At 38.6% G+C, this 13,718-nt stretch overlaps 2 long non-coding RNA genes across 2 annotated transcripts in view; both read right to left on the reverse strand.

Moving 5' to 3' along the window:
• Window positions 1-2,370, reverse strand: part of LOC135322596 (uncharacterized) — a 182,739-nt gene extending 180,369 nt beyond the window's left edge. Inside the window, exon 1 of the long non-coding RNA XR_010383252.1 lies at window positions 2,317-2,370. This is a non-coding gene — a long non-coding RNA (uncharacterized LOC135322596). The remainder of the gene's footprint in view (window positions 1-2,316) is intronic.
• Window positions 2,359-13,718, reverse strand: part of LOC116155405 (uncharacterized) — a 360,132-nt gene continuing 348,772 nt past the window's right edge. Inside the window, exon 7 of the long non-coding RNA XR_004139321.2 lies at window positions 2,359-2,373. This is a non-coding gene — a long non-coding RNA (uncharacterized LOC116155405). The remainder of the gene's footprint in view (window positions 2,374-13,718) is intronic.

Consider the following 13,718-nt stretch of genomic DNA (forward strand, 5'->3'; position numbering starts at 1 on the left):
TTTACTACATCAGATTTTATTAGCTAACCTCTACTCTCAAAGTTTAACTTAATATAACATGCTACTGTAATCCAAACTCATATCTCCAACTCAAGGCTAGAATTTCAGTTCCTCTCCACAACTCATCAGTCTATACCCTTTCCAGTGTAACATTATGGTCTTAGGTAAAATATAGCAGGTTGAAAATTCCAAGTGGGGTTCCTAAAACCACATTGGATTATTGGTAGCTGACTGAAAAGTCAAGAAACCAGGTAAGACCTAGTACGAGTGCCGAGCCCAGATAGAACTGGTAGAGTTTGAATGTGCATTTCTTTCAACTGCCCTCTTCTTCTTTGTCATTTAACCACCCTCAGCTGTGGCCTGTGTACTTTAAAACAAGAACTATAGTTTCTATTTTAAGTGATTCTTTATCTCCCCTTAGATCTGTAAAGACCAAAGCAAAATGCAGCTGTCAAACAAATTTCCCTTTGCTTAGCCTATGTCTCTAATTCCCCATTCTCATTTTTCAGCAAACCAATTTTCTCTTTACCGTCTGCCTCCTGCAAATACATCTGAGAAATCCTTTCTTGCTGATTGAATTAGGCCCTGCAAATTAATACTCTATGTTTTACTTCCTTTCGCTTCTACTTATCTCTTAAAAATTTGTTCCGCTTACTTGCCTTTGAATCTTCCCAATTCTTCCCATCACTGAAGAGCTCTGGTTTTCTTTTTAGGCATCTCATTTTCTAAGGCTTCTTTGTGGGGAGTGGCAGAAAGAAAATTATCTCTTTAACTGTTTTATCAGCAAATATTAATATGTTTTTAACTAAAATTCATTAATTTTGCACTTTAATTTCAGTGCCTCAGCCCTACCATAATTTAATACATATCCCACTAATACTTGTTCATTTATTCATTCAAAACCCATTTACTGAAAATACAGTGTGCTACAGACTATATTAGATTTCAGAAATGTCAAGGTGAAATACACATGAAAACTCCCTCAAGAGGCTTAGAATCTTGAGGGGAAAAAAATGTAATAGATACCATATAATAAATAATGGATGTATTTATTAATAATAAAATTTTGTTGATGCTCACATGAGAGTACATCTATGAGAAATAACTGTGTAGAGATGATACCCCAGAAGTAATGCTTGATGTGAAGCCTTCTGTGCAGCTCTGTGTTTGCAGTGGAACCTTTATGGGTGCCTGGAAAGCCCAAAACAATCCACCCTTGTCTAGGCTATGTCTCCCTAACCTATGGTATTGATAGATGTGGACTCCTAGAGCCAAGTTTCAACTTCATGACCCATGCCACTCTCCTGGCCATAGCTTCTTAGCCCAGAAGTGCACATTTAAGCTAAGTTAGCCAAATACAATTTCTTTTCCAAGTAATTTTGATGTGGGACCTTAAGAAAGGCATATCACTCTTCTTACATGGCTGTAACTTAAACGCATGAAGTCAGTAGCTCCGAAATAGCAGCTATGTCCCACCATGTGGCCTGAGGTTGCAAAGGGAGGAAATTAAATGCACTAGACATGGAGAAGAGAAAAGTAGGAGTCCTGACTGCCTTCTAAATATCCATTCCAGTCCTTCAGAGACCCAGGTGTAAGCTAGCTCTAAGGTTCTGGGAGGTGCTCCTATGTCCTTATAATAAAGTTTTTCTTTTTGGCTTAAGCAGACCTGAGCTGGTTTCATTACTGGTAGCAAAACAGTCTTTACTTATCCCTGTATGAAAAAGTTTGAGCCAACCATTTCAAGCTCCCAATGGCCAAAGCTGGAACACACTGAGCAACAAAATAAATAATGTATTGGATTATAATCCAAAGGATAAAATGAATATTCCTAAAGCCATGCTGATACAAATATATGATTGATTGATTAAGGAAATAAATGTGGGAAAGGAGATAAATCACCTTTACAGAGGAATTCCAAACACTATGTGTCTTACTACTCCACCCGGGAGGTGGAGCTTAATCCTCCCCTCACCCTTAAGTGTGGACTGACTTAGCAACTCACTTGCAAAGAGTATAGAAAGAGAAAATCAGTAACTTCACAGTGGAGAAACCCGGCAAACACTACCTCAACCAAGAGGTCAAGGCCAACATCACAGTGTTAAGTCATGTTGACAGCACGTTCCACTCAATATGATGTGACGAGCGGGGTATGTCCCCTCTGTAGTATTCTTCACAAAAAACCCTAAATCCAGTCTAATCAAGAGGAAAACATCAAACAAACCCAAACTGACAGACATTATTCTACAAAATACCAGTGCTCTTCAAAATTCTCAAGATCATAAAAAAGCAAGAAAAATCTGAGAAATGGTTACGTACCAGAGGAGCCGAAGGAGATGTGATGATTAAATGCAATGCAGTGTCCTGGATGGGATCCTAGAACAGAAAAAAGGACACTGGTGGAGAGACTGTTGAAGCTCTATACGTGAAGCATAGTTTAATTATCAGTAATGTGCCAATACTTGTTTCTTGGTCTTGACAGATACGCCATGGGAGTGTTAAGATGCCAAGTATAGGAAAACCCGGGTGGGGGTGTATGTAAACTCTGTTCTATCTCTGCCAAGTTTATGTAAATCTAAAATTATTCCAAAGTAAAAAGTAAAAGCAAAGATATTATTCTCAAATGAAAAAAGATTTAGGTATGGCTCTAAGGCCAGGGCGGCAAACACTGAGATTTAAGGAATGAATGAAGACCAAATTTTAAAGAATTGTCTTTTCCATACAAAATAATGAAAGCTCAACAAAGCAGTGAAACTATCAAACTTGTCCTTTAGAAACAGCATTCTGGCATCTTTCAGAAGGTACACTGGAGGGGAGGCAAGGCTTGGAGAAAAGAGCACAGTTGCAGAGGCACTACGAAGTCCAGGCAGAGGATTTTAAGGACCTAAATTAGCGTATCTTTGTTGATATGGCACTACCCACTGAGACCAAGACCTAAATAAAAGCCCGTTCACTCAATCAGACATGTGTAAAGTCATAAAAAGCAATTTTTCGAAGGCCTGGGAGATACCTGGTATATTCAGGAAGGCCCTGGCTCTGAGACTGTATTACTGGTCTAAGATCATTAAAGAAGTTTAATTTTCTTTATTGATTTTTAAAGAAGCACTTCAACTCACTTTTAAATATTCTTCCCCTCTTCCCCTTTACATTATAAAATATCCTTCAAAGATCCTTAGGGCTTTCTGCACGTTCCTACAAAATCAACTTCCTTTAATGTTTCTTCCACTTAGCATTTAAAGTGTAATAATATTGCGGTCACTGCCATTCCCCAAGGTCTATCCCATTATCACAGTTGGCTTTTTTCCTAGGATGCACTTAGAATAGCAACTGACCACAGCCTAGGAAGAGCACGCAGGTCCCCCAACGTGAATCTAAGGAATCCAGTCCTGTTCTCAAACTCTCCCTTATGTAGTTGGTTTCTAGGTGCTCTGATCAATATCTGAGTAATTAAAATTTCTCATGATCAAAGTTCTGACCTTCACATTGGCCCTGCTTATCAGTAAAAACATGCCTTGATCTCCTTGTCGGGAGCCGCCTGGAGCTTCATACAGCAGTATCTCTAAGCCCCTGCCTCTCTCCCCTGTCCTTGACTTTGGTTCACGCTGTGTCAGCTAAAATCATGCCCTTGGCTGCCTCAGCTGATCCTAAACCAGGACCCCTTCCCTCTTCTGTAATGCTCCTCACACACTTTCTCAACTGCCATTTTAAATCATCTTATATTTTGCTGGTTCAGCCCTGGATCTGGTTTGTTTTCCTCTTATGAAATCTGAAAAACATCAAATTCAAATCCAATAATCCAATTTTGTATGCTCTGGGTATTTGTAAAGAAAATGTATTCTTTGCTTTGCCAACAGAGACAGTGAAAGTCATCTCTTTCAGTAAGCACTGTTACCACTCTAAGCCTCCACCCATAAATAAATAAAGGCTCCCTTTAATGCTGAAATCTTACTTTGACCCCCGATAGAGTTATTAAAGATTCTTATTTTATATTCATCCACCAATTGCCTACTGAATGACTCCTAATATCAGGTACTGTGGAAAGCGCAAGGAACAAAGCTACAAATCAGAGAGGTAGGATCTCTGCCATCATGGGTCTTAAATTTTAGTGGTGGAGAGAAATAAGAAAATGGGCAATTGTAACAAAAGTTGCAGTTAAACAGAGGCTTATCCACAGCTACATACTACTGTAGAACTGTCTACCCAAGACAGAAAATTAAAGTCTACAGAAAGGTATAGATCCATCCAAATTCCCATCCATAATGAAGTTAAGGAAAGCCACTGCTTTCCTGGGGCCAAATAAAGACAGCCAGTCACTCAACAAAGGCCCGAGGGTCCCCTTCCCCAGATCTCAGGGGCATGGAGATCATCTCTACATTCTAGTCTACGTTGGACATTTGTGCTCAAAATCCAAAACCACTTCTCTGGCCATTTTCTCAATTCAAGGCATAAAAGAAATATGAAACCCTTCAGCAGCTCAAAATCACCACGTGGACTGGATTCCAGCAACATTCTTCACTTCCAAGTGTCAAGTGCTATGGCAGTGTTGCCGACCCAGTTTCAACCGAGGTTGTCCCAGTCAGGTTGGCAAGAGCTGCCCAAGGCAACACTGGTCTGCCCCGATTATCAACTCATTTGATCTTCCAAAATACTTTTATTGACCACCTATTGGATTGTAAGAGCAATGAGTACAGGTTAACTTCAGAATCTGTCCATATAAAATGATCAGCTTGCAAATTCAGGACAACTCTAAAATTTTAATCAAAAAAGGAACTAATGTATATAGCTCTTAAGTCAGTGCAGTCCACATCAGAATGTTATAGAAAGATCAGACCTTAGAGTTTACTGGTCCTCCATCTAATCTTAGAAAAGAGAAAGCTGAGACCAAAGAATTTAACCAACTTGCTCAGTGTTGCATAGTCAATAAGAAACCCCAGACTGGAATAATTACATCCTTGAATCTGCATTTTTATAGAACAATAAAAATCTTACAAGACTAGCCCATAATAAACATTCATGAAGTGTCTTCTTGATTCAAGATACTCTCCTAAGGCTGCCCCTCCCTACTTCATTGCACTGTGATAGATATGAAATGTAATAATGAATGTGAAGAGTAGTGTAAACTGTTCAGCACTTGACAATTTAAATCACTATAATAGTAATTGTAATATTTGAATCATTACACCCTCCCCAATTTCCGTCAAGGCGAGGTAACACCAAGTTTCCTGAAAATATTTACTAACTGAAGGAACTTGAAAAACAATAAAAAGAACACAAAGCTTTGCCATAGAAATAATTTTCTGAGCTGTTTATTTATATCTCCTAATTTTGTTTGCCCTCTTGCCTCAGTGTAATTGAGCAGGCATTTTATCCAACTCTACTTTTCACTCAGCACAAACTAGCATCCTGAAGCATAATAAGTAATAATGTTCTTGCCATGGCCTCCAGAAATGTAAAGGCTAGATCGGAAAATCCATCATAAAAAGGTAAAAATAAATATGGACTTAAAACGATAAAGCCTAATAACAATGGCAAACATTTATTGTGCTTCCTCTGTACAGACACTGCTCCAAGTCTTTTATAAGGTAATAACTCGATTAATATTCACATTAACTCAATAAAGTTGGCAAATTTATATCAGCATATTGCATATGATGAAACTAAATTACAGAGGTTAAATAGCTTGCCTAAAATCGAACCTGCTAGAAACTGGCTAGAGAACCCACATTTATTTTATGAATTGTAATAACTTTAATGCCAGCTTCCTGACTCCAGAGCCCTTCTTAGACTAATTAGGTCTACTATCTATTGGTAATTAGTCCACGCCATAATTTTCTTCTTTCTTCCTCCTACAGTCGAACAGGAGAGCCTCTTCATAAGGAAGACTAGCATCTCCTCCTGTGCCAAATTCCACCCAATTCCACCTCTGCATGTGTGTCAGTGTAGTTACTCTCTTCTCCCTTTCCTGCCTCTATATTCTCTCTTATTGGTCCTTTAAGTCAATATCCAAACATACCCACTATATTCCCCAAACTTTCTTCAATTCACATCCTTTTCCAAATACTCTCCCAAAGTAGAAAAGCTCTTTAAATTCTTTAAAGCAGTTCTGTTTAGGCAGGCTATTCTCTCCTTATCAACTGCCCATTGATGGTACCACCCACTGAAATCCACGTAAGTTATATTTATATATTGATCACTCCCCAAACTATAAGTCTATTCCTAGACTCTCTTTCCTAAGCTCGAAGACCATACATACAATCAATTCAACTGGGTACTGTGATGACTGCAGTTACCTCCAACTTGGCATATGTAAAATTAACTTCCCTTCTCCCTCTTACATGACCAATCAGAGTCAAGGACACCACTATCAGAGCAATGGAAGCTTTTCTTACATGCACCTCAAAACTCTTCTAGTCTTCAGCCATTACCCAATTCCAAAGCCACTTCCACATTATTTGGTATTTGTTACAGCAGCACCCCACTATGACAAACATCTCTGGGTACTCTCGCCCTTACCGCCTTCTTTCTAACTCTCACACATTTGCTATCTTTCACCAAGTGTCATCAACTGTCTTCCTAAATATATAGCAAATCAGTCTATTTTCCCCCATTTGAGTGCTTGTAGCTTTATTTAGGTTGCCATCAATTTATATCCATGTATTAGTTTCCTACTGCTGCCATGACAAATCACCACAAATGTAGCAGCTTAAGATAACACAAATTCCTTTTCTTACAATTCTATAGGTCTCATTGGGCTCAAATCAAGGGATGAGCAGAGCTGTGTACCATTCACTAGGCTCTGGGAGAGAATTCATTTACTTTCCTTTTTCACATTCTAGGGACCACTCACATTTTTAGGCTTGTGGTCCCCTTCTTATATCTTCAAAGCCAGTAATATAGCATCTCTTTGATCCAGCTGCTCTCCTCTAATATCTTTCTCTAACAATAGCCAAAAAAGGCTCTCTGTAAGGACCAATATGATTAGATTTGGCTGCTTGGATAATCCAGGTTCATCTGCACACTCTAAGGTCCTTAATCACTTCTGCAAAGCCTCTTTTGCCATCTAAGATAACATTCACGGGTTCTGGGCATTAGGACTTGGATATCTTTGGGGTCAACATTCTTCCTACCACTGTCCAGATTACTCAGACAGCCTCCTAACTGGTATTTCACATTTATCCTTTGTCTCTCCAATGCATCCACTACGTGCCACCAAAACATTCCTCTACAGTGCAAATGCCTTGCTTCAAATCTTTCAATAGCTTCCCACTAATCTCCAGAGAGAGCATACAGTTATACTAGGTGAGCCAGACATAGCAAGGGGGAGCCCAGGTGAGAGAGCCATTTGACCCCCACACTGTGCACATTCATATAAGGCCTCATACTGTTTTTAATCACCACATGAGATTATTTCCAGCTGTATTTTTATACTATTGTTTTGTTAGTGTAAAAATTTTAAATAGAATATAAATTTAAATGTAAATGGCCTGAACTCAACACAGCTCCAAATCCTGAAGTGAGCGCTAAGGTGCTGAGAGAACTCCAGGAAAACCCCTCTAGCTCTAGAAGGAAGAGCTGGAGGGGAAAATCTGAACACACAGAAAGAATGTAGAAATCTCCCACATTTTTTTCTTTTTTTTCCCCCTCCATTTTCTTGTACCCCAACTCCCAAGCAATCTTGTGGGGTTGTGGATGGAGGCAAAGGACAAAGCAGCCTATAATGGAAACTCACATTAAAAGGATGACATAGCCATTGAGGATATGACAAAAACTGCTTAGAACCTACTAAGCCCCAAGATGGCAGATTTCACTTCCAGTAGACCTTGAGCCTCATTGTAGGCTCATTGTAATGTATGCCAAATGACACACCCACAGGCCCCATGACAGTTCCCAGGCTGACCATAAAAGGCCAAAAAGTGGGTGGTGGCCCAATTCCTGGAAATCCCCACCCCTTCCCCAAACCTGCTGGAATAATCCTCCTACTTGTTAGCATATGAAATTCCAGCCCATTGAAAACGAACCACCCCCATACCTCATGGCCAATCTCACTTTCTGAGACAACCTCATGCTCTTTGGGCCACCTCTTGCCTTTCGAGATGGCCCGCACTCTGTCTGTGGAGTGCATATCCCCTGAGTCAACCTACTTTCACTTTACTATGGCTCGCCCTTGAATTCTTTCCTGTGCGATAGGAGAACCTATTCTCAGGTAACAAGAGCCAAAATTCTAAAGGAGGATCATTTTTCCTTTCTATTCAGTAGTGCTGCAGTTCTAACAGGATGGGACCATCTGTAAAGCAGGGCTCCAGGGAACCGAAAAGACTGAGAACGTTACAGCAACAGAGGAGCTTGCAGAATTGACCCCGTAAAGTTATTTACGAACTCTGGGCTCAAATCCATGCCACAGATGCATGAACATGGTACAAATTAGAGCATACCTACGACTTTGAGAACTGAAGTAATGTAGAGACCACTGCCCAGGTGCCACACTTTCAACCAAACGGTGCACAATGGGAACAGATGCAAAGCTCTCTACAATGGTTTTGAAATCTAGTCTGACTTTGGAATCCTAGCCCACAAAGGGAGATTTGAAACTCGCAGCATGAACCTAACCAGGTAAATTGCCTGCTAAAACAAAAACAGCATTTTCCATTGGCTTCAAACAAGATCAGAGTCTCATAACATAGTATTTCAAACATCCAGAATTTAATTGAAAATTATTTAGCATTGGAAGACCCCTGAAAGGTTAAACTCTTATGGGAAAAGACAATCTACTCATGCCAATGTCAAGATGACACAAACATTGCACTTACTGAAAGATTTTAAAGCATCTGTTATAAAAATAAGCAAATGACCAACTGCAAGCATTCTTAAAACAAATTTTAAAATAGAAAAATCTATCAAAGAAAACCAAAATGGAAATCTGCGAACTTAAAAATGCAGTAACAGAAATGAAAGGAAAAAAAAAAACCCACTGGATGGACTCCACAGTGGAATGAAAATAATAGCAAAAAGAATAGGTGAACTTGGGGGAAAAAAAAAGATTTTAAAATCATGAACAGAGTCTCAGGAACTTGAAAAACAATAATAAAATATCTAACATCTGTATCACTGAAGTTCTGGAAAAGGAGAAAAAGTATGATACTGAAAAAGTAGTTGAAGAAATAATGACTAAAAACTTTCCAAAAAGTTGAATATGGTATACGTGCCTCCATACTGATAAAAGAAAAAGGGAGGGAGACAGAAACAGAATGAGAGCCAGAGACAGAGAGAGAAAGAATGAGTATGAGGAAGTTCTTCTTTACTGTGGCAGGCAGAATACTACATACAGAAAGAACGATGGTTTTCAGAAGTCAACAATGAGTGCTAAAGCCAGTAGGAAAAGCTTAATTAAGAATCATTATTTACATAACCTCCTTACAAAATACTTTTTAATTACAAAGAAAATAATGCCAACTTTATAGTGGAGAAATCTGATAGAAAACACTTTAATGAAGTGATTAATGCAACATCACCATAATTGAGATAATTATGAGAAAGAGACAGAAAAAAACATCATTATCTACGGTGAGTGTGTCAGATAATTGTAAAACAATAATCCAAAACATGACAACTAGATTTTCTTCTCTTTCACTGCTCCTCACTTGACAAAAACAAAAATTAAACAAACAAAAACATTCTTAAAGAGAGAGAAAATGTATTCCTTTAGGGAACAGCAGAAGTGCCTCTTATCAACAGCTCTTAGATAAGATGCAAAATGAAGCTGAGTGAAAAAAATTAGAATTGGGGAGACCAGGTTTGTGCTTTAGCTCAGCTTATTAGTGGCTTTATGGTTTGGGAAAAGTAACATCTCAGAGCTTCAGTGTTTACATTATGAAATGATACATAAGGGGTTTTTTTTTTTTTGAGGAACAAATGAAATAAATTATGTACAGCTGCCATAAAGTTGATAAGCAATACATTTTAACTGAATGAGTTGGATAAGGATACTCTGAAATAATTACTCTGTAGGGATAAACAGAAACTGTCATTTTTGTAGGACTTGGGAAAATTTCTATTAGTCCTGAAGGAGGTCTTCTGTTGCCATGGGCAGGATAATTTATTTACTAACTAAAGAGCAAAAGCATAGAAAAAAATGAAGATTTCTAGGACTTCAGGAGTGATTTCTAAAGATTGAAGGTTTAAAGCCTGCATTAATCTCTGTTCCTTCTGAAAACTCTACCAAAATAATGGTAAAGAATTTTTTGAAGGCATCAACCCATTAGGATAAAGAAGATGTGAGGGAACACAAGAACAGTATGACTATGGAATCTGGAAGGCAAATGAACCAGGTACTACAGACAGCAAAGCTGAGAAAGCTAGATCCTGAGTTGAAAGTAGGCCAAACTTAGAAGCAACCTAATTTTCCTTCCAAGTCTCCCACAAGGCTCAAAAATTGGTGGTCCTAATATCTCTAGAAATGGAGATAAAACAGGGCTAAAATCAGAATTGGCTGAAGATATGTTTAATAAATTTAACTTCAGATCTCATCTTCTGTTCTCCACAGCTAGAGAAGTATTTCTTCCCATCCTAAGAGAACCCCTGAGATTTTTCTGACAATGTAATACTGAAAGTCTCCAAACTGGGGAAAACCAAGCATAGTTTAGGCTTAGTTTCAGGAAACAGGGGTACTAAGTGAAAATTCCCATTCTAGGTTTTGATACCTATGCCTTCTTCCCTCATTCAACTCTCAGAATTCTGTCAGCCAAGATTATGTTCCGTAGGTAAGAATGAGTCTGACGCGTCCATGGAACATCACCTGGAGATATTAACATCAGAGTTCTCACAACGAATCAGAGCACAAAGGTCACGTTGATGTGGAGCCAAGAGTAGTGAAACTTCACCCTTTCAAACAGAGCTTTTTAATCACTTCTCTTGGGGTTCTAAGTATTCCAATGAACAACACAGAGCAGACACACAATTAAGTTTAACTATGACTAGTATTTTACCAGGTGGACTGAAAAGAAGAGTTAAGGAAGTCAAGAATATTTGTAAGGGCACAGTTGTGGTACATAAAGGAGATGGGATATACTCAGCAAAGTAGACATCTGAGCAGCCAAAGCATAGTAGAGTGAACGTACTGGAAGAATGGGGCTTGAAAGACAGTATGTAGTAGAGAGTAAGATCTTTAAAATTTTGGTTTGTGAGTATCGCTGAGAGCGGTGACACCTAATACAGCCATGGCCAGGGGTGAGGTTGGATTAGATGCAGGGAGGAAACCATGATGGCAGTAGACGAGGTCGAGCTGCAAGTGACAGACATCTAACTATCTTAAGCAAAATATAGGCAGTTTTGCCTCATAACTGGAAAGTCCATGAGTGCAACGAATACTTGGGAATTGCCCAATAAATGTCATTAAACTCAGACACTCTCTCTTTGCCCTGCTTTCCTCTGTGCTGGATTTGTTCTCAAGCAGCTGACTCCCAGTAAATACGTATTCAAAGATTCAATGGATGACATAAATTATATCAACCCTCTCCCCTTTATGTCAGTGTATCTTTTCCTTAACTCTCCAATGCTTTCTCTATTTGTCAAAGAAAAGACATGCATCCTTTTTTGTTTCTAAACTTAAGTTCTACACGTATCATGTAAATTCTTATTTCTTCCCAGAATCTCTAGGACTACTTTCTATAAATTACCTTCTTACAATTTCAGCCACACCTTCTCTACTTGATCCTCCCTTGACTGAACCACACAAAATTTTATATTTTCCTATCCTGAAAACAAAAACGATTTAAAAATGCTTCTTTCAAGACTGCTACCCCTTCATACTCTCATTCTCTCTTTTAACTTGCCAAATTTCTGTTAAATGCAATCTATATTTACTGCTTTTTCCTACTTCATAACCATACTTTCCCACATAACGTTTTGTAATCCAGTTCCAGCTCCCAATACAGTCATAAAATTGCTGTTTGAAAAGTCAATTATGATTTTCCATACAAAGTCCATGGTTCAGGTCTGACCTTAGTTTTCATCTCACGACCCCAACCAGCACTATTAAGTTCATTTCAAATTGTTATCCTTAATATCCTAGCAAACCTATTTTTCTTTTGACTCACCTAATTTCTACCAACAGTCCTCCCAATTTCCCAAGAACACAGATGGAAAACTCAGACTCAAATGGCAAGAACCCTTTGTCTTTCTCCCTCTCCACTGCTCATCAGTCACTAAGTAGTCTCACTTTTGCCTCTGGCAACTGTCCCTTGCTTTCCTTTCTTACTCCCAATAATCTACTTAAAACTCCTTATGTAGCAACCAGACAATTACATCGACTGCACTTTCCCGAATCTAGTTCTCTTTTCAATTCATCCTTCACCATGTCCTTAAGGACAATCATTATCAGAAGTTTCTTCTCTTTAAAAACGTTCCCTATCTCATTACCTGCAAACAAAAATTTTGAAACTCCAGAGAATAATATTTGTTTTATCATGGATTATCCTCAGCTGCTATAATGAAATGAAATGATTATAGAAAGTGGGTTCAGAAGATCTAGTCTCAAATCTAGCTCTAACACTTTCTTTTAAATAATACTTTTAAAATCAACACTGTAGAGATAGAATAGAATATCTATAAAATATGCATAAGGTTGCAAGAAAAATAATTGAGAGGTAAGAGCTGACTTGTCCAAGATCGATCGCTTAAAGGCCCACTTGCCAGCAAAAGAGTTTGTCTCCTACAAAGTCCCAAGGAAACGGACGGGACCAAGTGCTTAAAATAACCAGTCTTGGTCAGTAACAAGCCTTGATTGCAAGTGAACCACTCATCACGTGAGGTGAGGTGCTAGTGCTTTCCCAAACACAAATACTTAGATGACAGGATAAAGCTAGAGGGCAAGGTTCCACAGTATCACATAGCTATTATATCTCAGCTCCTGTTCACACCAGGGAAAAAGGACCAGGAATTTCCTAACACTGCAGCTTCAAAGCACCATAGCCAAGGGTCAGGGTCCCTCTTCGGCAATCTGACGTCTGGTTCTGCCAGATGGCTCTGCACTCCCTACGATGTAATGGGCAACATGGGACTGGCACATTTTCTGCTATTCTGTCAGCATAAGTGTTCCCAATAAAAACTTCTCCAGCAAGTCTGGTATACACTGTTTGGGCATTTTCCCTTGTCACTTAACAGCCATGCCATAAACACTTACCTACTCCCTACACTGCTCTAATGCTTTCCATTTGGGCTCTTCTGAAAGTCACCTAACATCTGTGGACTTCAATTTCCTTACCAAAGTAGAATAAAAATACAATTTTCCTTTTTTTATTGAAGTATAGTTGATTTATAATACTGTGTCAGTTTCAGGTGTATAACATGATTCAGTTATTTTTTCTGATAATATTCCATTATAGGTTATTATAAGATATTGAACATAATTCCCTATGTGATACAGTAAATCTTTGTTGCTTATCTCTTTTACATGTAGTAGTTTGCATCTGTGAATCCCATATTCCTAATTTGTCCCTCCCCCTCTCCCTCTCCTCTTTGGTAACCTTAAGACTGTTTTCTAGGTCTGTAAGTCTTTCTGCTTTGTATACAGAGTCATTTTTATTATTTTTTAGATTCCACATATAAGTGATATCATATAGTATTTGTCTAACTTACTTCACCAAGTAGAGTGACTTTTCTAGGTCCATCTATGTTGCTGCAAATGGCAATACTTCACTCTTTTTATGGCTGAGTAATAGTCCATT

Source organism: Camelus dromedarius, chromosome 12 (assembly GCF_036321535.1).
Source record: "Camelus dromedarius isolate mCamDro1 chromosome 12, mCamDro1.pat, whole genome shotgun sequence".
Taxonomy (NCBI): domain Eukaryota; kingdom Metazoa; phylum Chordata; class Mammalia; order Artiodactyla; family Camelidae; genus Camelus; species Camelus dromedarius.